The sequence below is a fragment of the Formica exsecta genome, unplaced genomic scaffold, assembly GCF_003651465.1.
Source record: "Formica exsecta isolate Colony F162 unplaced genomic scaffold, ASM365146v1 scaffold37, whole genome shotgun sequence".
Taxonomy (NCBI): Eukaryota; Metazoa; Arthropoda; class Insecta; order Hymenoptera; family Formicidae; genus Formica; species Formica exsecta.
Window position 1 is genome coordinate 2,565,865 of NW_021850941.1, and position 22,472 is coordinate 2,588,336.

The 22,472-nt window shown below is 42.0% G+C and overlaps 1 long non-coding RNA gene across 1 annotated transcript in view; it reads right to left on the reverse strand.

Annotated features, from left to right (window-relative positions):
* LOC115239271 overlaps window positions 1-22,472 on the reverse strand; it is a 321,179-nt gene that overhangs the window by 206,518 nt on the left and 92,189 nt on the right. Inside the window, exon 3 of the long non-coding RNA XR_003884616.1 lies at window positions 14,924-14,976. This is a non-coding gene — a long non-coding RNA (uncharacterized LOC115239271). The remainder of the gene's footprint in view (window positions 1-14,923; window positions 14,977-22,472) is intronic.

The following is a 22,472-nucleotide window of genomic DNA, read 5'->3' on the forward strand; positions in this document are numbered from 1 at the left end:
GAGAGAGAGAGAGAGAGACGAATTCTGCTGAGAGAGCAGGAGCTGGCTCGCGGTGTGTCGGTCGCATCGGCGTCATCGGAGGCGTCGGGCAACGGCAGTGTTAGAGGCGTCAGAGACCTGCTGCCTGAATTTGACGCGAGCGACAACACATTCTGGAGGTGGAAAAATCAGCTCGAACTATTGCGAAATACTTATCACCTCGACGAAAATGCAACGAGAATCTGGATTGGCTCCCGTATGAAGGGACGCGCTTTGACGTGGTTCTACTCGAGAACCGAACATTTGACGCTAAGCATAGTAGACCTTTTAAAAGAGATGGGACAAATGTTTGATTTGCGCCCAGGAAGATTGACGCTTCGGAGAAAATTTGAAACTCGCATTTGGAAAGGAGACGAGCCGTTTTGCGACTATTATCACGAGAAGGTGATTCTTGCCAACCGTGTGCCGGTGGCTGAGGACAAGCTCCTCGATTATCTCATCGAGGGCATAACGGATGTGCACTTGCGGAACCAGGCGCATCTTATGAAGTTTCAGTCAAAAGCGGAGTTGCTGGAAGCATTCGAAAGCGTCACCTGCGAGCGCGAGGACAGGAGGACAGGAGGACGGGACCCGGAAAGACCGGGGATGCGAGATGGAGGGGTTGCGGTGTAAGGTCGGTGGCCGGCGGGAGAGCGGAGGTGTCGTCGACGGGAGCGAGACGGACGGAGAATCGGAGGAGCGGTGCGGAAGCGGTCACTGACGGACGAGCGAGGTTGCAATCGGCGGGGTTGAACCGGGTGCGGTGTTATCGGTGCGGTAAGACGGAGCATGTTGCGGCGCGGTGCGTGCGGCCGCCGGCCGGTCGTGCGTGCTATATTTGTGGATCATTGGAGCATTTGGCGGCGGGGTGCTGGCGTGAGCGCCCGACGGTGGCGGAGGAGCGCGAGGACAGGAGGACGGGACCCGGAAGGACCGGGGATGCGAGATGGAGGGCTGGCGGTGTAAGGTCGGTGGCCGGCTGGAGAGCGGAGGTGTCGTCGACGGGAGCGAGACGGACGGAGAATCGGAGGAGCGGTGCGGAAGCGGTCACTGACGGACGAGCGAGGTTGCAATCGGCGGGGTTGAACCGGGTGCGGTGTTATCGGTGCGGTAAGACGGAGCATGTTGCGGCGCGGTGCGTGCGGCCGCCGGCCGGTCGTGCGTGCTATATTTGTGGATCATTGGAGCATTTGGCGGCGGGGTGCTGGCGTGAGCGCCCGACGGTGGCGGAGGCACCGGCAGGATCGGCGGAGATCGCGTTGACGAGCGTGGCGCGGCCGATTGCGTTTCTTGACCCTTACGTCGTAGACGTGAATATCTCGGCGGTGGACGGGCGCGGCAATTATAACCATATTGACGGTGCGGTAGTTGACTTGGGGTCGCCTATTAGCCTTATTAAAAATAGTAGCGTTCCGAGTGAATTATGTTTGCCGGTTGATGGAGACGCAGACCAGTTTTGCGGAATCAATGGCTCGCGGCTTCGTATTAATGGCATTTTTCACAGTAATGTAAACGTCCAGGAGATTGACATAAAAATAAAATTTTACACCGCTCCAGACGATACCATGGCCTTTAATGTCCTTCTTGGTAGAAATTTCCTGATCTGCCCGTCAATCCGCGTTACGCTCGGAGAAACGATTAAAATTGTTGCGAATAAAAAAGCGAGCGACATTAGCGAAATAATGGCGATCGAGAGCAGTGACGATGCTACCAATCCGCGCGACAAATTACAGATCAATGTAGCTATTGGCGAGGAAAATATTGGAAAAATCTGTAAGGCATACGAGTCGTGTTATCTCGGGGATTTGCGGGTGGAGAGCCGCGTGTCCGATTTCGAGATGATCATCGCGTTAAAGCACGAACAGCCGATAAGTTCGTGTCCGCGTAGGTTGTCGTTCGCGGACAAGGAAGTCTTGCGCAGCATCCTGGACAAGCTCTTGACCGAGGGGGTTATACGTCATAGCAGCTCTCCGTATGCAAGCCCAATCGTTCTCACAAAAAAAAAAAAGATAGAAGCTTTCGGTTGTGCGTTGATTATCGCGAATTAAATAAAATCACTGTGCGAGATAACTTTCCGACGGAATTGATCGATGATAACATCGACCGTCTAAAGAATAAAAAATATTTCTCCATTCTAGACCTGAAGAACGGGTTTCATCATGTCAAGATGCACGCGCTGGGACAGTTCGAGTATTTGCGCATGCCCTTCGGGTTGACGAACGCGCCGCGCGTGTTTCAGCGTTTTGTTCATTCCGTGTTCGCCCCGCTGGTCCAAGAAAATAAAATATTACTTTACTTGGATGATATTTTGGATTATATATTATCGCGACGGAAAGTATGGGCGAGCATACTGAGATCTTGCATAGAGGGTTTTTGAATTATCCGGCCGTTATCGCTTGCAGTTCCGTCTTGACAAGTGTTATTTTGCACAAACGGAGATAAAGTACTTGGGTTACTGCGTTAATCGATACGGCATTCGCTCGAGCGACGAGAATATTGAATCGGTATTGAATTATCCGATCCCGCGTAACGCGAAAGAAGTCCAGCGATTTATTGGTTTGGCGAGTTATTTTCGTCGGTTTATTCCCGGATTTTCGGTGCTAGCTAAACCGCTATACGATTTAATAAAAAAAAAATGCGATCTTTAAATTCGGGGCCTCGGAGAATGCGGCTGTTGAGGCGCTGAGGAATTATTTGTCGAATGGGCCGGTGTTAGCAATTTATTCGCCGCACGCCGAAACGGAGCTGCATTGCGATGCGAGTATTAGCGGTTTCGGCGGAATTTTGCTCCAGAGACAGAGCGACGGGACGTGGCGGCCGATTTCGTTTTGGAGTCAGAGAACGACGCCTGCCGAATCAAAATATCATAGCTTTGAGCTGGAGTGTCTCGCGGTCGTATACGCTATGAAACGATTTCATGTTTATCTCGCGGGTCGGAAGTTTAAAATCATTACTGATAGTGACAGTTTCCGACTCACATTAAGTAAAAAAGATATCAATCCTCGGGTCTCGCGTTGGGCTCTCTTCCTGCAAAATTACGATTGCGAGATCGTCCACCGTCCGGGAAAACGTATGAGTCATGTGGATGCGCTTAGTCGTTGTCATAGCGTACTTGTACTTGAGGGGAGTACGTTCGAGCGCACCTTGTCGATCTGCCAAGATCGCGACGACGAAATCGTGAGGATCCGTAACGAGCTTGAAAAGGGCGATATAAAATATTATGAATTGCGTGACGGGCTGGTATATCGAAAAGATAGAAATAAGAAATTGTTGTTCTATGTGCCGCGGTCTATGGAAAACAATCTAATTAGAACTTGCCATGACGACCTTGATCATGTAGGTATTGACAAAGTCATCGATAACATGACTAAGATTTACTGAGTTCCGCATATCCGAGAAAAAGTGAGAGAATATATCTCTAATTGCTTGCGATGTATCGAGTTTTCACCGTCGAGCGGCAAGGCGGAGGGATATTTATAATACATAACATCCCGAAAGAGAGCTATCCACGTCGACCATTTGGGGCCGCTAGAAAAAACTGGGAAGGGGAATCGACATTTATTTGTTATCGTTGATGCCTTTACTAAATTTAGGATCTACCCGTGTAAATCAATTACGGAGGAGGAAGTAATCAATCACCTATGCGATTATTTCCGATCATGTAGTCAACTGAAACGCTTAATTTCGGATCGAGGCGCTTGTTTTACGTCTGACGCGTTTAAGGAATTTTTAAAGACTGCGGGGATCAACCACATTTTGGTCGCTGTTGGAACACCTAGGGCTAACGGGCAGGTCGAGCGATTTAATCGGATAATAACACCGATGTTAGCAAAACTGAGCGCGACACCCTCCCGGTGGAATGACGTTTTGAAAGATGTTGAATATTCCTTAAATAACACTGTCTGTCGCGCAACCGACGAAACTCCGGCTCGCTTGTTGTTTGGCCTTGAACAGAAAAGAAAACCGAACGACTTATTGCGTGATCTTGTTCGACTCGACATGGATACAGAATCTGATCTCGATCGGCTCCGATATGACCCCGAAACAAACATCAATAAATCGCAGCAACAGAGCGCCGAGCGATATAACTTGCGGCGAAAGCCCGCCCGTAAATATAAATTGGGTGATTATGTTGAGATTAAAAACGTAGAAACCACAGCGGGAATAAATAAGAAACTTGTGCCGAGATTCAAGGGCCCGTATGTTGTAAAAAGAGTACTCGATCACGATAGATATGTGATAGCTGACGTCGATGGATTTCAATTGACGCAGCGACCTTATAGCGGCGTAGTGGCGCCTGACCAGATGCGCCCCTATATAAAATTGTGACTTTGCGAATCTGCGCTAATTTTATGAACTGACTAATTTTATGTATTTGACTGCGATTTTATGACTTTGTTTTACGCGAGAGTCAGGCCGGGACGGCCTAATGTCAGAATGGCCGAACTGTTGGCGAATTTTCGGCATAACAAGATAACTGTTAGGATCATGCCCCCGCTCACGTATCTATTGTTTTTGTTGTTGTTTGTTGATATAATATCTGCCGAGGACGGATACCGAGACGTGCTCTCGCGCGATTGGATCCTTTCGAAAAGATCGGTTGTATTTTGCTGCCGTATATAAGCAGCCGCCGCGCGACGACAGACACACACCGTTAGTTAAAGCCGCGAGAGTCAAAATAGATAATCAAAGTGACTTTAAACTTAATATTCTCTCTCTCTCATTTTGTACCCGCTAACACAATGAAATATAAAATATTGAAGAAAAACGTGCGAGCGAGAGAGAACGCAAGGGGCACGAAACAGAGTATGTCCTTTTCTACGTGCATCTTTACCCCCACTCCTTAAATAAAGGCAAATGCTCGGTCTAGATATACTATGTCTATGGTTACGCGTATCTGACGACTCGTTGTTAATGCACGAGTGGGGGGCAATAGGCGTGAGCCACGGAATCGGGCCGAACTATTTAAACTGCTCTCGAACGGTATAAATAACGCGATTCGACTGTGTCACAGTATAATAAAATCTGCAGTGACGAGCAAAGGAGAAAGCTTTTCTTCGAGTTTGAATGTTTTGATTATGTCTCGTAACGTCGATCCAAGAATGAAGAAAGATACAGTTTCGACTACCACTTCGCTCGCTCAGGATGATTTGGCTCGAAATGTATCGAAGGATAGCACTACCGAAAGAAGTGGCGATGATATGGATAAAGGGACGTTGACGACGGAATCTACATCAGTGAAAACCACCACCGACGAAAAGCCTGAAAAGGAAGTTTTTGTCACCCTAACATTGAATCGCCAACCGAAAAATTTTCACGAATTGGCAGTGTATTTCAATGTTCGTGAATTATTGCAAGAGCAATTGAAGGACGATTACAGGCTAAAGGGACAGATCTCTTCTTACGCTTTGAAAATTTGCGATGGAAGTCTGAAGAAGAAGTCTTTTCATGATCTTTCTAAATCCTTCGCCTTCAGTGCAAAGAAAGATACGCTATTGATGGAACACGAAATGCGCAAGTTGCCAGCCGATAGCGGAACAGCAGGAGCGTCCATCGATTTCACGCTCTCGATATTGCATGATTGGTATCCTTTTGCCAACGAGCGGAATTGCTTTTTGAACAAGATTAGTCTAGAAAAGCTGTTAAAGTCGTGGTCAAGTAACACTCTTCTCAAAGAACTTGTGTGTCGAACTTGTGCCTTGTATTTCATCAAATCGAATAAAGATGGAGCGATGCCCGAAATAATTCGCGATCGAGATTCCGAAGCTGCTGGTCAAGATGATGATATCGTCAAAATGATGATATCTCATCTCCATATCCACGCGGACCATATCTCCACGCGGACCATATCTCCACGGGACGTGATCTCCAAACCCGTGGAACCGAATCTCCTGCACACACTCATCGTTCACGCGTCTTCCTCCGAGCCGGGATTGTACTACTTCACCCGATGTCAGAGCCGTTCATTGAGTCGATCCATCAACAAATTGTCGAAAAAAAATCCTGAACCGAGAGAAGTGTTCAAAAGAGATTACGTGCCGAATGCTATCAATGTTTTGAACTGTGTCAAGGATCGTCTGAAAGAGATGAACGTTTTGTATGAGGCAAAGAATAACTTTATTCACTTTCTTTGCGATATACCGGAGGAAAAATTTGTCGATGTAATCAAAGATGTATTGACAAATAAATAAATTTGTATTGCATAATTTATATTATGTTACTCGTTCATCATTGCCTCTCTCTTTACGCGTATAGCAAATCGTCTTGTCTCAATTAATAGCTATACTTTTTACACATATCAAGTAATTATAACAGTAAAAACATTAATAACAGAGTAAATACCGTTATAATTGTCTTTATAAATATATGTGCTTGTGACACATGACACGATATTATTCGCTTATTACGAATATAATTTAAATAATTTCAATGTATTTTACTGAAACGAGACATTGGAAGCAGTATTGCAATGCAGATATCAGGTGTATTAATTTTCGCGACAGCTCTCGAATTACGCGCACGCAAACTTCGTGTGTGACGGGATCAAAAATCGGTCCACGATTCCACGAAGAAAGTGCGTGTCATATTCCACGCGCGTGCGCGTGCGTGAAGTCAACCGTCACACATAAAAAGCGAGCGGAGGAAGTAGGTATAAACGGCACTTTTTATCCGTCGGATGGGATACCGCGTATCGCGGTCCACGCCTTAAGGTGCCTTTACATGGCAGCATTAAGCGTCGAGCGTCTGCGCAGAAAATTGTGCAGAATCTAATTTCAGCCTAGAATCTATCTCGTTTAAATTCTGCGCATTTTTCTGCGCAGACGTCAACCGTCACACATAAAAAGCGAGCGGAGGAAGTAGGTATAAACGGCACTTTTTATCCGTCGGACGAGATACCGCGTATCGCGGTCCACGCGTTAAGGTGCCTTTACATGGCAGCATTAAGCGTCGAGCGTCTGCGCAGAAAATTGCGCAGAATCTAATTTCAGCCTAGAATCTATCTCGTTTAAATTCTGAGCATTTTTATGCGCAGACGCTCGACGCTTAATGCTACCATGTAAAGGCACCTTTAAGCGTCGAGCGTCTGCGCAGAAAATTGTGCAGAATCTAATTTCAGCCTAGAATCTATCTCGTTTAAATTCTGCGCATTTTTCTGCGCAGACACTCGACGCTTAACGCTGCCATGTAAAGACACCTTTATTGTTTCGCGTACGTGCGTATGCATCGCGCGCAGAGAGCCTTTTCATGCGATACCACGCGCGTTACCTATGCAATGCAACGACGATATATTTATATAAAAAAAGTAGCGTATGTCTATTGACATTCGATAGTTGATGCACTACGGGTAGATTTTGACATAAAATACGATCGCGTCTCCACGCGATTCCCTGATCAATAAAATTTTAAGTGCAAAGAAACTGTTGATAATGTCTGAAACTGAAACTTGAATGATGACTGATCTTAGTTTAGATTCTTGATTATGAAATATCGATGCGCATTGTGAAATAGCAGACACCGCGCATATTAGCGAGTTGCGCTTTAAGCACGTTCTTATCGGCGCTCATTAGCTTTATCTTTAGAGTGCTTCGTAAGGTTTACATGAAACTTCCGGCAAGCATTCTTTGATGCATTCGCTAAGTCGACTTTTTCCTCGCATAAGTTTCATCCGAGAACAGCAATATTTCGCGTAAATATTACTGTTGCGCTTTTAATCCTTCAGCAAGCACATTACACATATTTTTATTTTTAATTTCAAGAAGAAGAGAATCTTCTTACAAGAAAATTAAAATATTTAATATACAATAATCTTGTATACTAAAATTCCGTAGCTGAAATTCCGTGTTTACCACGCGGATCATACTTGATCCTCTACCGTAGAGGATTCTAGGGTTAAGACGGGATTATCTCGAACGCGACGAAGCTAATCAACGGGCGTGAAAAAGGCGTGCGTGCGCGGTGCACGGTAGAGAACGAGGCACGCGAGGCTCGCGCGATCCCACGGAGCCACGCGATGCTTCATGCCGCGTGCACGTGACCCCCGCGACCTTAAAACCGAGCACTATTTTCCGCTGCCGGCAGGACTCCTCTCCCTGATGCCGGCATCCTCCTCGGTATGTTGCAGGACGCTGTCGTGTTACAGAACGATGCACAAGCATGACACAAGAGGCTGGAGATTAATATTATCTCGCGCGTGTGTGTAGCGCACGCCGAGAATACGTATGTACGTGCGGATCGCGAGTTTCTACGCACTGGCAATCTTGTCTTCCCTTCGGGAGAAGCGTCTTTGTTGCTTCTGGTGTGTGCCTGTAAGATTGACGGTGCACGGCATTATAAAGAATGCGAAATCATCGCAAATGTCCCTGCGCACCCGGAAGGAGAACGATATTCGCCGACGAAATAAGATCAAACTGAAAATTCTTGTGTTTATTTTTTTATAAACAGATATGAAAATTTATTAAATTCCTAGAAAAGAATATATTATCTTATTCATAAAAGATAAATAAGACAGTATATTCGCCCCCTTATTTTTATTTTTATGATTTAAAATTCAATATTTAAAAATGGTTTATTTACTCTTTATCACCAGGAGATTGGGCTGATATATTAATATAATATTGTTATTTATTTTAAAACAATGTACGTAATTTCGTGATGTCAGCAATTTAATTTACAATCGTAATTGCACGCGCGTGCAATCATATTAAGCAAAATTACGTGTCTGGAGGGCAGGCTGTAATTTTCACAAAAATAATGTAGATCTATAGAGACTTAGGGAACATTAGCTTCGCGAGAGACTACCGTTTCCACGAATGACCTAAGGGTACCATCATCATCATCATCCCACACATCACGAACTCGTGACCGCGTCGGTCCTTCTTCCATGCTTGAGAGAGAGAATTGTCATCATAATTTTAATCCAACGATTATGTGGACCCGCTTCTCTCGATACGTATCTCCAGCCTGAAGACACGTGTCTCGACACGCACCACCGACCGGTCGGTCGAAAGACTTGTAATTTTCATGCATGGTTCCTAAGGGGGTGTCGCGCGATATGCGTCGCGTGCACGCGAAGTCTGACACGTGTGTGCATACTCATGCATTACGCGAACGGTCAATTTCACATTGCCATTGCCTTGTATGAGTTCCGCAAATTACATGGGAAACACGTGGAAAACTATTATCCGTATAAGTAGTTTCGCATCCATGCAACTATCGTGAAATGTAAAAAAGGAATGCGAATTTCTCTTACGCGCGATTTATCTTATTGCAATGATTTATGTTGAGTCGGGGTACGGTTGTAAAAATACGCTCTTCTTTGTCAGAGCGTGTGAGATGTTTGCACGCGTATATGCACACACGTACACCATCGCGGAATGGAGCGATCGGAGTTATTTATTAAGGTTTTCGAACGGAAGATCTGTGGTGGACACAGAAGTGCCTTGGACCGGAAGATATCTTATCTGAGACACACACTGTGCGCACCGAGGAACGCGCTACGTATACTTACATCCTCGCCTTGGGCCTGATACCGGTCGGCGATAAGGCGACGTCTAGTATCTGATGCGCGTGCAAAAACAAAGGCAGCAGCGAATCCTCCTGCCGTCGCAGCGCGCTCGGCTGTTTGTGTGCTCCGTGATAACGAGGATCGATCTCGTTGCTTCGTCGATTTATATCGAGAATGTATCGAGAGGACGATGCCTCAGAGGTGCGAAAAATCCGCCAACACGCGCGCAGGCTGCTATCGACGTTGGAACGAAGATACGCAGGTGATGATCGAAAGACCACCTAGGCTTAGTTCCACCAGGTGGTTTTCATATGGCGTGATTAGAGTTTGTGGATATTGCGGTGATCGCACCAAGTACACGATAATGTCCGCGAGATATCCGTTCGATCGTAGATCCTCAATTCGCAATTTGCTGAATACCTATCTGAAATATATCGCACATGACGCGCGAAATTTTATCGATAATTCCATGCAACAAGAAAAGTACAAAATAATAAAATTGTTACATGATAAAAGACGGAATAAAATACAAATTATTGTTAAATTATTCAAATTCTGAAATATTTGTTACTATCACAAACATTAATAATAAAAGTGAAAACGCGACGCTTTTAACGATCTCAGAAATGTATCCGATTAAAAATCTTACTGTATACATATGATTATTACCGGCTGAATCAATGAAAGTATTCGTAATGGCATGCGAGCCGCGATCCGTGCGAATAACGAGCGAACGAATCTGCGATCCGCGTTTGAAACACGAACCTAGTCGGTATCCACCCATTTCCGAGGATTCTCCCTCGATTTACAAGCCTCCTCGTGGCTATCATCACGGAATTTCCCGCAGCCACTAGCTCGGCAAATCGCCACCCGATACGGTCGATGGCGCGAATCGGTAGTCGGACGCCGAGGCAGAACCTCGGTGCATACCTGAGATCGGTACGTTAACCTCCCGGAGGGGAAAGGGACGATAAATTAGGCGAGCCTTATCGGCGATCGTTCGCGCGAGTATATAACGCTCCTCGCCCAGAAGCTCCCTTGGCACACGCAGATGCTATCCTCTTCGCGCCTGATGCATCTTCAGTCTCTTATTGGCAGAGAGACGAGAGAACCATACTTATTCTCTCGAAAGAGAGAGAGAGAGAGAGAGAGAGAGAAAGAGAGACGTACTTACGCGCAAGGGTTTGGTTTTGTTGGGCGGATAAAAAAAGACAGACATATTGGTTTTACATTCCCTTATTTACGAGACCATAAACCTTCCTACTCTTCTTTGGCCGCGATTCCGCCAAATGCAACAACGCCATGCCGTTACGATTCCAGGGTAGAGGCACGAACGGACTGACTTGGCGGGAAGCGAGCGGAGAAGAAACGGGCTACAACCGCGCGGGCATTAATAAATTTCGGAGCAAGTTACACTCGCTCGCGCGACCAAGTCGGCAGATGCTCGAGATTTATGGGATTCAGAGCCGGTGACAAATTCATACATATCCGCGTCCACCGAAAGCGTGAAAAATATCGGGGAAAAGAGTAATTTATTTATTATAATCCATATTTATTATGTTTTGGATCACAGGTCCAGAGATACTCTGCACATGATATGCCGTAATAAACAAGTATAGATTATCTGCAAAAATGCGAACACAAATTCCTGTCTAATTGAAAATATACTCCATCGATATTTCTCTTATATATATTTTCCTCTTCCGTTTTATTATTCACATCGCTTTTATCGAAGATCCATCGTCAACTAGGCAACAACGCACTTAAATCGCGAAAGGAATCGGAAAGGGTTTGGTTCGGTATTCATTAATGGATGTCTATTTGAATCTTCCTGATACACACTCGGAGAGCACTTTAAGCGCAATTACATGTGCGTCATGAACGGAACGGAATGCGTTGTGCAAGTATCGCAAACCCTGTCTGCGACAATCGACAATCGTGAGCCTTTATCAAGCGGTAGGCTTACACACTTCGAGATAAAGTCGGCAATCCACTCATCGTCAGCTCTCACTAAGGCGGATGCTCGTCTTAACCGGGAACTGCAATAAAGCACCCTGCGTTCTCCGCGCGGAAGAGTTTCTTTGATTTATCGCTCCTTGAAACGAGCCAAATTACACCGTTAAATCGTCTCGAACGACAGTCGACGCGCAAGCGAGTCATTTCACACGATCGAAATATTTCATCTATGTACAGGGTGTCTTGAGTCAATTACATTATCTTTCAGTAACAAACATTATATGTATAGAGTCAAGAAAAAATATAATTAATAAATGTAATAGAGAGATGCAATATAATATAGTTATTAAAAGTGTGTAAAAATAATATTATTAGTTTTTATTCATTATTATAGAGAACATGATAATTAAAATTTCATTATTCAACTTTATTAACAATATAATATAAAATCATTTCATTAATTGATCAACAAAGAGTCATTAAACTTAGACTAGTATATTATTTATTTTTAATGAGGACTGCAGTTGATTACTCACACCCTGTACAAGTTCGCAATGAATATCCGTGGAAGACAAAGCGAGATTGGTGTGCAAAGGTCGCGTCATCGAGTCACGAACTACAACGAGCGTGCAAGAATCGATGTCGAGGAATCGCGAGGGAACGAAGAGGACGACGAGAACGAGACGAAATGAGATGAGATAGAAAAGAAGCCGCGAAGAGAGGAGACGAGAGTAAAAGGTCGAAGGAAGAAGATGAAGAAACTCTCGGGTCGGTCACGCGTCTCAAACTCAGCAATGGCAATCACAAGTCTGTTATTGCGAGTGGTCTTTCGAAGGCTAAGTACAATTACAGGTTGCTTCGAGAGCGAAACAGAACGCGCGCGCGCGCGCACGAAAGGGATTGTAGGTGTCTTTGTGTATCGCGCTCGTTATGGACGTGTATTGAGAAGTCGCGAAGAGGTCTTCTCCAGATATGACAATGTCTTCGTTTGGAGTTATTATCGCATCGTCGGCGACGAGATATGATAACCGAGTTCAGCCACGTCGTCGCACATATTTCTGTATTTCTTAATAAAGATCCGTCAAAAATATACCGACGCGGAAGATGTCTGATGCGCGAACGTGAGACGCATTCCGGATACGATCATTTTTAAACCGGCCGTCCGGCGTGACCTAAAGCGACATACCGGTTCCGCGCTGGTTTGTACTGGTTTTCAGTTGCAACAAAATACGTTAATTTTTTTTTTTTTTTTTTTAAATATGTTAAAGGGGAATTTTTATGAAAAGATACGAAAAGCTCATGTTTCATCGTGCCATTCGTATCTCTTAGGCTGAAGGCCGAACTACACGGATGAATTAAAATTGCAAAGCAGAGAAGCCTTTTTAATTCCGATCGCGTCAAAACAACACATTAAAATATACAAGACTACGCTATACATTCCGAAGAAAAACATTCACCGTGGGAATAAAATGAAAGGAGCGATGACCAGGCGAAACTTGTTGGTTTCGAGTTCACCGAGAATGGAACCACGTGGAACCTGCGGCCGAAACTCGCAACGCCTGGCACTAAAAGTTTCGGGGCGTGGGCAATAATTTACGATGCCGCGCGGTAACTATCCGTAAGTACCAGCGAGAGCAACGCTAATGTTCGTCCTTATGTACTGCGCGCGTATACGCGCGTCCGCGTCCGGTCCGGCTGACTTAGGGAAGGATAAAGCGAAGTGAAGGGATGAGGAGGGAACGTTGTCGGAGAGGAGACCATCGGTCGGAGGTCTTTACTACGCATAAATTTGCGGTCTCTCCGCCGACGTCGCGGCTTTACTGCCTTTCCACGAAAACCCACACCGTCCTCCGAAAAGAGTCAGTCCCAGCGACCCTGAAGCCCCGCCGGCGACGCAACCACGACGCAATGTAGGTCTCTGTATCCCGGGCGTTAAGCTATTCCCGTGATGAAGCTGCATGCGTGTCGCTCAATTGCAGCGGCGACGGTAAGATCTTAAACTAATGGTTCAGCTTATGACGAAAAGTATAATTATAATAATAGATAATGGATTTTTAATGATAAATACATCGCGTGAGAAGACGAAAGTATGTTTAAAAAAAAATTGTTTATTTTGCATTTTATATACATTGTTTTGTTATTAAAATAAGAGCGAGCAAAAAATCCCGATCCGCATTGATTAAGTCTTTCGAAATAATGCACACAGAAAAATATTATTCTATTGCTAAGTAAAATGATTACTCAGTTTACTTTACTTCTTTTAAGTAACAGTTATCTTTAACAAATAATATTTTCTTAATAATAGTCTTAAAATAAACTTGTCACAAATTTTAGAAATACTCATTATCATATACTCAAAAAAAGTAAATATTTTCTTTTGAAAAATATTATAAAATTTTATCGAAGAGAAGTCAGATATGGTATATGAACTTATGAAATACTTGAAACAAGTAATATTTACTTGTATATAGTATGTATTTTTCTGTGTCTACGGTTATGCGAAACCGTAAATTACATAATCCGCATCGATTGCAAATAATTGCGTATAAACGAATAAAAATTTGCATAAGTAAAAAAGCGCGGAATCATTATATCGTATTATTGTAACGAATTTCACCGAATAATTGCTATATCATGCATTTACTGCATTATTGCCTACGCACGCAAGCTTAATTAATCATTCTCGAAGTGTAACATGTATAAGGCTTTGTTGAGGATTTTTCCATTAATATCTCTTGTTCCAAATTAATAAAAAAATCACGTCAAAATTAAATCTCTGCGCTGATATCCCGAGTCGAAATTTTGCTCCTATTTACAACTTCTATTTCTTCATTATTTATGGATTCTGAAGAATTTTGACAGATTTCATTTATATAAGATTTGTATTTTATTGAACTCCTACTTTCTACCTCTCATATAGATAGTAAACGAACAGTTTTCCACGGAGGAGCTTCCGGCAAAACTATAGATTAAATAATTTAAGAATACAGTAGTCTGTGAGACTGTTTAATGTGTATCAAAGTAGATGTTAGATTGAACATTGAGATCGAAAATAAGAGAAAAATTTCGATTTAGAGGAAATATACTGCGTGTGTAAAAATTTAAATCGTGTCTTACTAAAAAAAAATTGGATTTGCCATAAAAATAAAAGTTTTAATCAAAACAATAGTTAGTAAGTTGAATCAAAAATTAATCAAAAGCTGCGTTGAACTTTCAAAACATATGCAAAATAAAAAATATACGCGCAGAACACATATAATATATAAAAATATTTTCCTGATAAAAGGCAAAAAGACATGTCAAATAGATAAAAAAAGTATTTATACTTGTATGCAACAAATAGAAATTTAAAAAAACAAAATTTAAGATGCTACGTATTAAAATCTATTATTTATATGTATATACATGATATTTTTTAACATGAGATAAAAATTTTTCACTCACCGATCGATGTAAGCAGATGTACTAGCAGAGTTGATTACATAGACTGGATTAATCTATAACATATAAATATAAGATCCAAAATATAGCAAAGTTCAAAATAAATAATATTTCAAACAATTATTAATATAATAATAATAAACATATATATAATAAATACAGATATTTAATAAAATTGTTATACAATTATTTTTGAAAAAACTATTCTTTTTAAATACAGGAACTTTTATAGGATTCCATATATAAAAATCTTTCTCTAGTTTTTGTTTCAGTTATTCAAATAAACGAATCAAATAGACGGGAATAGATGGAAACAGCCAAGTTGTTCTCTTCCTCTAGAGTTCGTTGCATTCGCTCACTGTATTCATTCGCGAAAAAAAAAACGATCGTTAATAACAATCACGCGAATCCGCGATAAAAATGAACGCGCGACACTCCCGAACTAATTAAGGCGCGAAAGCGCGGATATCGATCGGAAACATTAAAAACTGTTTGTACCCAGTGAGGAGGGTTTCGTCGGACAAAAATCTGGTGCCATATAAATATGCTCCAAAAAACGAGCACTACCAATATACCTTCTTAATTAAAATAAATTACAACGTATACCTCGTACAAATTACTACAGGATGCCTATATCAAGGTTACGCTTAAACAAACACGGAACCGTTTTACGGGATCGTCCGCCTATCGATACTCCTCGACCGCTGATACTTGTTCGTTCTTAATCAATAACATGCACCATGAAAAGGAAATTAATATAGCAATTAGTTCGTGGCATTTACACATCGTTGAAACCCGCCTATCTTTGTACAAATATCTACAACACATTCATATCATTAATAAAGACAGTTGCACTAAGAAAGAAAATCAAATAAGGAAGATCTATCCATATATAAAATATATCACAACCTTATTTTAAATTTCTGCAAATTATATTCCATTTCAAAAATAAAAAATAATTAGAATACTTTTCATATATTTTATATATTAAAAGATATTATTTTAATAATAAAATAACCTTTTTCTTTCTCTCGTAAAAATCTCTTCGTATAATCACGCAGATTAAAATATGATAATTTCAATATATTATCCAGGTATTGAGCGAAACATTTCTCCGGGAGTATCTATAGTTTAAGAATAAATTGTGAGAATGCGTCTAGTCATAAGTAGGTACTTCCCATCGCGTTTCAGGAACGTTGCGAGAAGCAACGCGAGAAGGCTCGCCGACGATAGAGCGAGCATGGACGTGAGAAGGTTTGAGTTCCCACAGACGCCGAAGAAACTGGGAGATTGCGCGTCCTTGACGTGAGGCTAAGTCGAAGACTGTCTCGCAAACCCGCCGAGTCACCATAAGCGCGATTCGTCATCCGCGAAATGGGAATTTTAAGTATCTGTCGTCCGCTTCGTTCAAGAGACTTATAATGCTAACGTAGATTAATTCACATCGCGACACACATTTTCCTGCAATTATAGGTGACAATATATATTTATCCGTCGTGCAAAAAAATATTATTTATCAATGTGTGTGTGAATATTTATTTAAAAGCACATTTATACAACGTGTTGAGATGTCAATATTATTTCAAGGATAGTCGATCGATCTAGAAACATAGGAAACGCTCTCGTGGCACGCGGCGCAGTTTAAGCGCGATTTACAGCTCGACGTGAGAATTCACATCCGGCAGCGCGACAACGCTCCCGACTTGGGAACAAAAGGACCTGGAGAGGAGGAGAGGCCGGCCACGTAGAATCACAGCGGCAGATCGTTAAAGAAATATCGAACGTCGTACGCGCCTCCCCATCGCGGCCGCTCCATGCGAAATACGCCGGAATCGTATCTGTAATGCGATCGCTTTGGCACTGTATAGCGATAGCATCATTAACCCTCCGTGCGCCGAACACTGAATAAGATCTTGTTACGCGATATCTGACCCACGGGGCCCGGCGCGCGGAGTGCTCTCCCGACTCCCTTTTGCCCGCACAATACTCGCTAATTAAACGAGCGGGCAGCCCGCCACCGCAGATACCAGAGCGCGATTGCTTTGTTTTCGTCCGGGACCACGCCACGCTTCCTCGGGCTAAATTAATTGGAGACGATAAAATAAATAGGGGACCGACCGCCCGCGCCACCATTTCTCGCGGCAGATGGCCGTCATTGGGAGACTGCGAGAGGTAGAGACCGATGTAAAAAGTCACGAAGTGACTAACGAAATCCGCCGCCGTGTCTTCGAGCTGTCACGCGAAGGAAATGCGCCCGTTCCAAAAAGAGAAAGAAACAATCACGCTTCTTTTTCCGCGGTCTAGCGAATAGCTCGCCTAATGGGGCCTATCATTAGCTTGAACGTAAGCTTCGCATTCTTTGCGTTCCACAGTCTACTTAGAATGAAACGAACACTCGAGTATTTTTATACCCTTTACAAGTTATATCTGCGAAAAATCAAGATAAAAAAGCCACGATGAGAATCATAATTCAACGATAAGAACGATAATTGAAATCTTTTCTCTCGAATGTTTCAATCTTCGCGAATATAAAAAACTTAAAGATTAAAATATATTTTTTATTAGAGAATTTACTATATATAAGTTTTCAGAATATTCACGGTATGTGTTTCTTTTCCTCAAAATTATAAAATGTTAATTTGCTGTATCTTTGAGCCACTATAAAATCAGATTTTACGCGAAGAAATCTCTCTCGCGATTTTATAAATTGGCAAAAGAGGTGACGCATATGTTATTATTATTATCTTTTTTTAAGGATTAAGGAATCTCGCGGATAGCTCGCGCTAAGCGATCCGAAACGGCATGCCTCTTTAGGAACATCAGCGGGAAGACCTCAACGTTTTTCTCACGTCGAAGTTCGCGTATACGCGGGCGTGGTCAAGCGCGTAACCGACGACGCGCAAAAATGTTGCTGCAAAAAGCACGTCTCGCATCCACCTGGATCGCTTAGCTATCAGGCGACGCGATCAAATTGAATTTTAGAGACGTTAGCTCTTCGCGTTTCTTGCGCATATTGCCGGTTTACATCCCGCACCACTTCCTGCGGAAACAAACGATTTCGAAAAAAACTTACGATCGTTTACGCAATTGTCTGACGTTTCAATCCGCTATCAATCTGAGCGATATGTTGGTCTCTCTATATAAAATACCACAAACTTAACGAGAGAATAAAAGACAAATATAAAATATATCACTCATTGTCAGTATATCATGCTTGTTGCGTTTTCGTAGTTGCATTCACTTATAGGATCATTCATAATGACGTTCTAATGTGAGATTATACGGCTTAGCAATATAAATTTAATAACACTATTGAGCACGTGTGCGTGCAAATGCAGGTGCACGCGCGACCGTCAGACGCCCATCATGAAGGTGCTCATTAATTATTAATCGCGATAACTACGGGATGATACCTCGGCGATAATAAAACGAGAGTACGACGCTTTATCCTTTAATACGTTCCAGACTTTGTTACTTTTTTCCTCCCACGTGTGCGCCTATAGATCGTGTGTGTATTAATCAAACATCTCATTAATTACTAAATACATCGACACGCGTAACCTGACTCCGGCGCTCCGGCGAATACGTCGAAGACGATAAAAGGCCGATATAAGTCTCGTTAATTAATTATTCGATGGACGAGTAGTTACGCGCTACGGGCGGACAATGTTCTTGGCTTCGTTAAAACGTATGCAAATGAGATCTGTTCATCAAAGGCGCCCAATTAAACGAGTCGAAAAGAGTCCTTCGTTTCGTCCATCGGAAGACGAGGTGCAACGGACACGCGAATGAAGGACAAGTAGTTCTCGCGACTTCCATTGTACGTGACGATCGATGTACAACACATTAAAGGAATTCACGTCATTGAATGATTGTTATTTTTAATCTATAATACTAAATTTTCTGCAGCGCGTTTCTTCGGAAAGGAGAATTCCTCTCTGTGTAACGAGTAAAAATGTTGTTATCAATTAACGATTAGTTTCGATAATAAAATGAGCGACCGTTCGAACAATAATGTTATTTATATTATCTTCACGTAAATACAAAATTAAAGAAATAAAGTAAAAATTTCGTCATATTAAAAGATATTAAAAATGATAGATTTCTAGGTTCAAAGATGAAAAAATGTAAAAAAATAAAAATTAGAAAATTAGAAATGTTGTTTTTGCTTTTAATATATTTCAGAGTGTTAATACTTTGAAATATTGTATTTAAATATTGTATTAAAATGAACACTCATTAGCAGAAGCGTAGACAGCACGGCGATTGACTTCAAGGATAGTAAGCCATTCTAATGGTCCATTCACTGCATGACCTTTAACAAGTCTAGACACTCGGTAGCCTAAGGGCCGTGACACATAGAAGAATGTAAGCAGATAAAGCAAATAAAAAATGTCGATTTGCTTACTGTTTACATTTTTGTATGTGCCATTGACCTAACCGCGTCGAATCAACTGGGTTATAACAAACATAAGCGTGCATACTTAATGACCCAATATAACCTAGATGCGTATCTCGAAGCATCTGTATCGAGATGCTACTAGTTTTTTTCACAATCTTTCGTAGCTAAACAATTGTTAGAAATGAGAAATTCGGTCGTATTTATTTTCGATTAATTATGCCCGGTCATCTCCGAAATATACAGGGTGTTCAAAGTCAAGTCAATAAAACTTCAGGGTCTTATAGGAAATTGAATTTTGAACAAAAAAGTTCCGATAAACATAAATCCTGAAACGCTTCGTTAAAAAGTTATAGCTAATAAACTTCGAAAAGTCACGTTTTTTTGATGATTTTTAAAAATAAATTCAAAACTTCATTCATTTGAAAAAAGTAATAAAATAAATCTAATGGGTAATTAATTAACAAACTAAATTATATGAATTTCATTTAATTCTGATAAGAGGTGTTTAAAGAAAATAAGCTCAAAACAAAAAAACAAAAAAACAGAAACTTGAAAAAATCATCTTTTGATGGTCTTTATGTAAACACTACATTCATAATGCAAACATTGCAAACATAAAAATGTTCTTATCAAATTTAGATCATAACTAATTATTTACAGAGAGTTTATTAGCTATAACTTTTTAACGAAGCGTTTCCGGACCTGTGTTTATAGGAACTTTTTTCTTCCAAATTCAATTTCCTAAGATCCTGAAGTTAAATTGATCGGAACACCCTATATAATGAGTAGGCAAGAGAAATTTCGAATCTCACCTCATCATTTTACAATCACATGTGATAATCGTCGGCGTTTCTTTCGGGCGACCGATACGCAATTTCGTGAGTGACTGCGCTTTTCGCGCACGTGAATGCAGCTGGAGGGCCCGGGGTCCCTTTTTCGAAACGCGGACAGTAATCATCGATGATGGAATCGCGGGGGACGTAACGATCCGCGAACGAAAGGCTCGATCCGTAGCCTGTACTTAGGTCGCACGACCAACGAATGCACCCTCGAGCCGTTTCGCCATTGTAGTAATTGTGAGCCTTCGCCTTCGATGCGGGGTTACAAACCGGATCACCAAAGCGATCCAGATCGGAGATCACGGTCGCGCACCGCAGGACTTGTTTCTGACTCGCTCATAACGCAGGGTCACGACGAGATATCTTTCGTTCCGCGGCTTTGTAATCCTTATCCAATCAGAGGATCAAAGTTTTTGTAACCCATTAATTGTTGAGCTATCGCCGGCATTGTTAACGTTTCAAACGCTTCACGCATCCCGCTGTTTACAGCACAGACGGATATAAATTAAATACCTACCTACCTGCTGTTGCTGCTCGTAAATATTAGATATCAAAGGAGATACTAGCCATCTATAAAATCAGCGGGCTATCGACGAAAATAATAATTTACAAAAGTCTTTACGCAACGGGACTGTCTTAAATTTTTAACTAGAATTTACATTCGCGTGTACCGTACATACACATTAATGCTACTGAACTTTTCGAGGCAGCGGGTTTTTTTCGATGCATTCCAATTATATAAAATGCGCTCGGTAAAAGATATATCATTACTCATACAAGTTACATCCTACGATACCCATACCTTTAATTACATAAACGATCGATTGATAAATACCAGAGAGAACGATACGGGCCGAAAAACAGAAGAAAATTATCAAGTGTGCACACGATCATCGGTACGTTCCTTTCGTGAAAACGCACACGGAGAAATCTCGAAGCAACGCGCCGGTATTCTGACACGCGAATCGATAGCCGTGAGCTCGCGAGCCTCGAGCTCTTTTTCTCTCTCTCTATATATATATATATATATCGAGTAATTTTCCTTGACCCTTGCCCGCGAGATTTCCGCCCGGAGGAAGAGGCTTGAAACAAGGTAGCAAAGTATATAATAACGAGAATTAAAGTAATAATAAATTTAAACGTAAATACGAGAGACTACATATGAGAATATTTTGTTGTCTGAAGGGCAGATCATAATACCTATAATATGATTTATCATGATAAGAGGACTATATTTTATTTGAGTGATCTATAATGCGCGATATATAGTAAGAGCCGCGCATTATACAAAGAATAAGTCAAATCAAACATCAAGTCGCCTATCGTACCGCAGAAAGTAATTCCGCCTAATTATAACGATATAACGATAATATTGAGGCGCGTTACAATGCAGATCATAAAAGACATCCGAGACATCGCAATATTAAGATAAAAATCTTTTTTAAAAAAATCTTTTATTTTTAGAAATTTCTTAACAAACATATTTTTACAAATAATTTTAATAAAATGGGCGATATCAACTCTTATGTAACATAAAAATGGAGATTGTAAAACTGCCACAAATCTATCGAGAGCAATGAGAAGTATAATTTTTCAAGTTACGTTGCTGGACCGAGGTGTTGCTTTGCGCGACCTGATAAGACCACCTGCACGCGCCCCGATTCTTTTCAGATAAAAATCTCGCGCTTCCACGTAGTCCGCCTGATCGCGGTCGCTTATGCTCAGCGCACGTCCGGGCTTTTATAGGAGCTTATTTATAAACAGAACCAGCCACCACAATGGTTATTGTTTCAGCACGGTATGCGAACGGCGTTGTGCGCGCCGCCTATTTATGACACATTATGCGAAAGCGCACCCGATAGCGTGAGTATTGCATTTCGTGCCATTGTGATGGCAACAATGATATACCCTGGACCATATGCTCTAGCACCACTGCATAAATCATGATTCGCGCGGCCGGTCGAACGCTCGTGTTCTCGCGAGAGCTCTCGATCTCGATTCGCAATTCTTTTCTCTTGCCTTTTGCGGCAGGTGCAAAAATTTTATTCCGGTATGAGAGAACGTTTTATCCTTCAAATAACCGTACTAAATACAGATTTGTCTGCTTTCGTAAAACCTAGCTTACCTTTCCGCGAGGACGCCAAAATCACGGCGTTTTTATATATCAACGTTCATTAGGCACGTTATTAAGTTGCGAAAAAAAGGAAAGAGACGACAAGGCACCCCGGGACTTCTGGCGTACGAAATAATATTTTCGCGACACGGGAGTTACGCGTCGGCGAATTCATAAAAGAGAAAAGAGAAAGAAGAG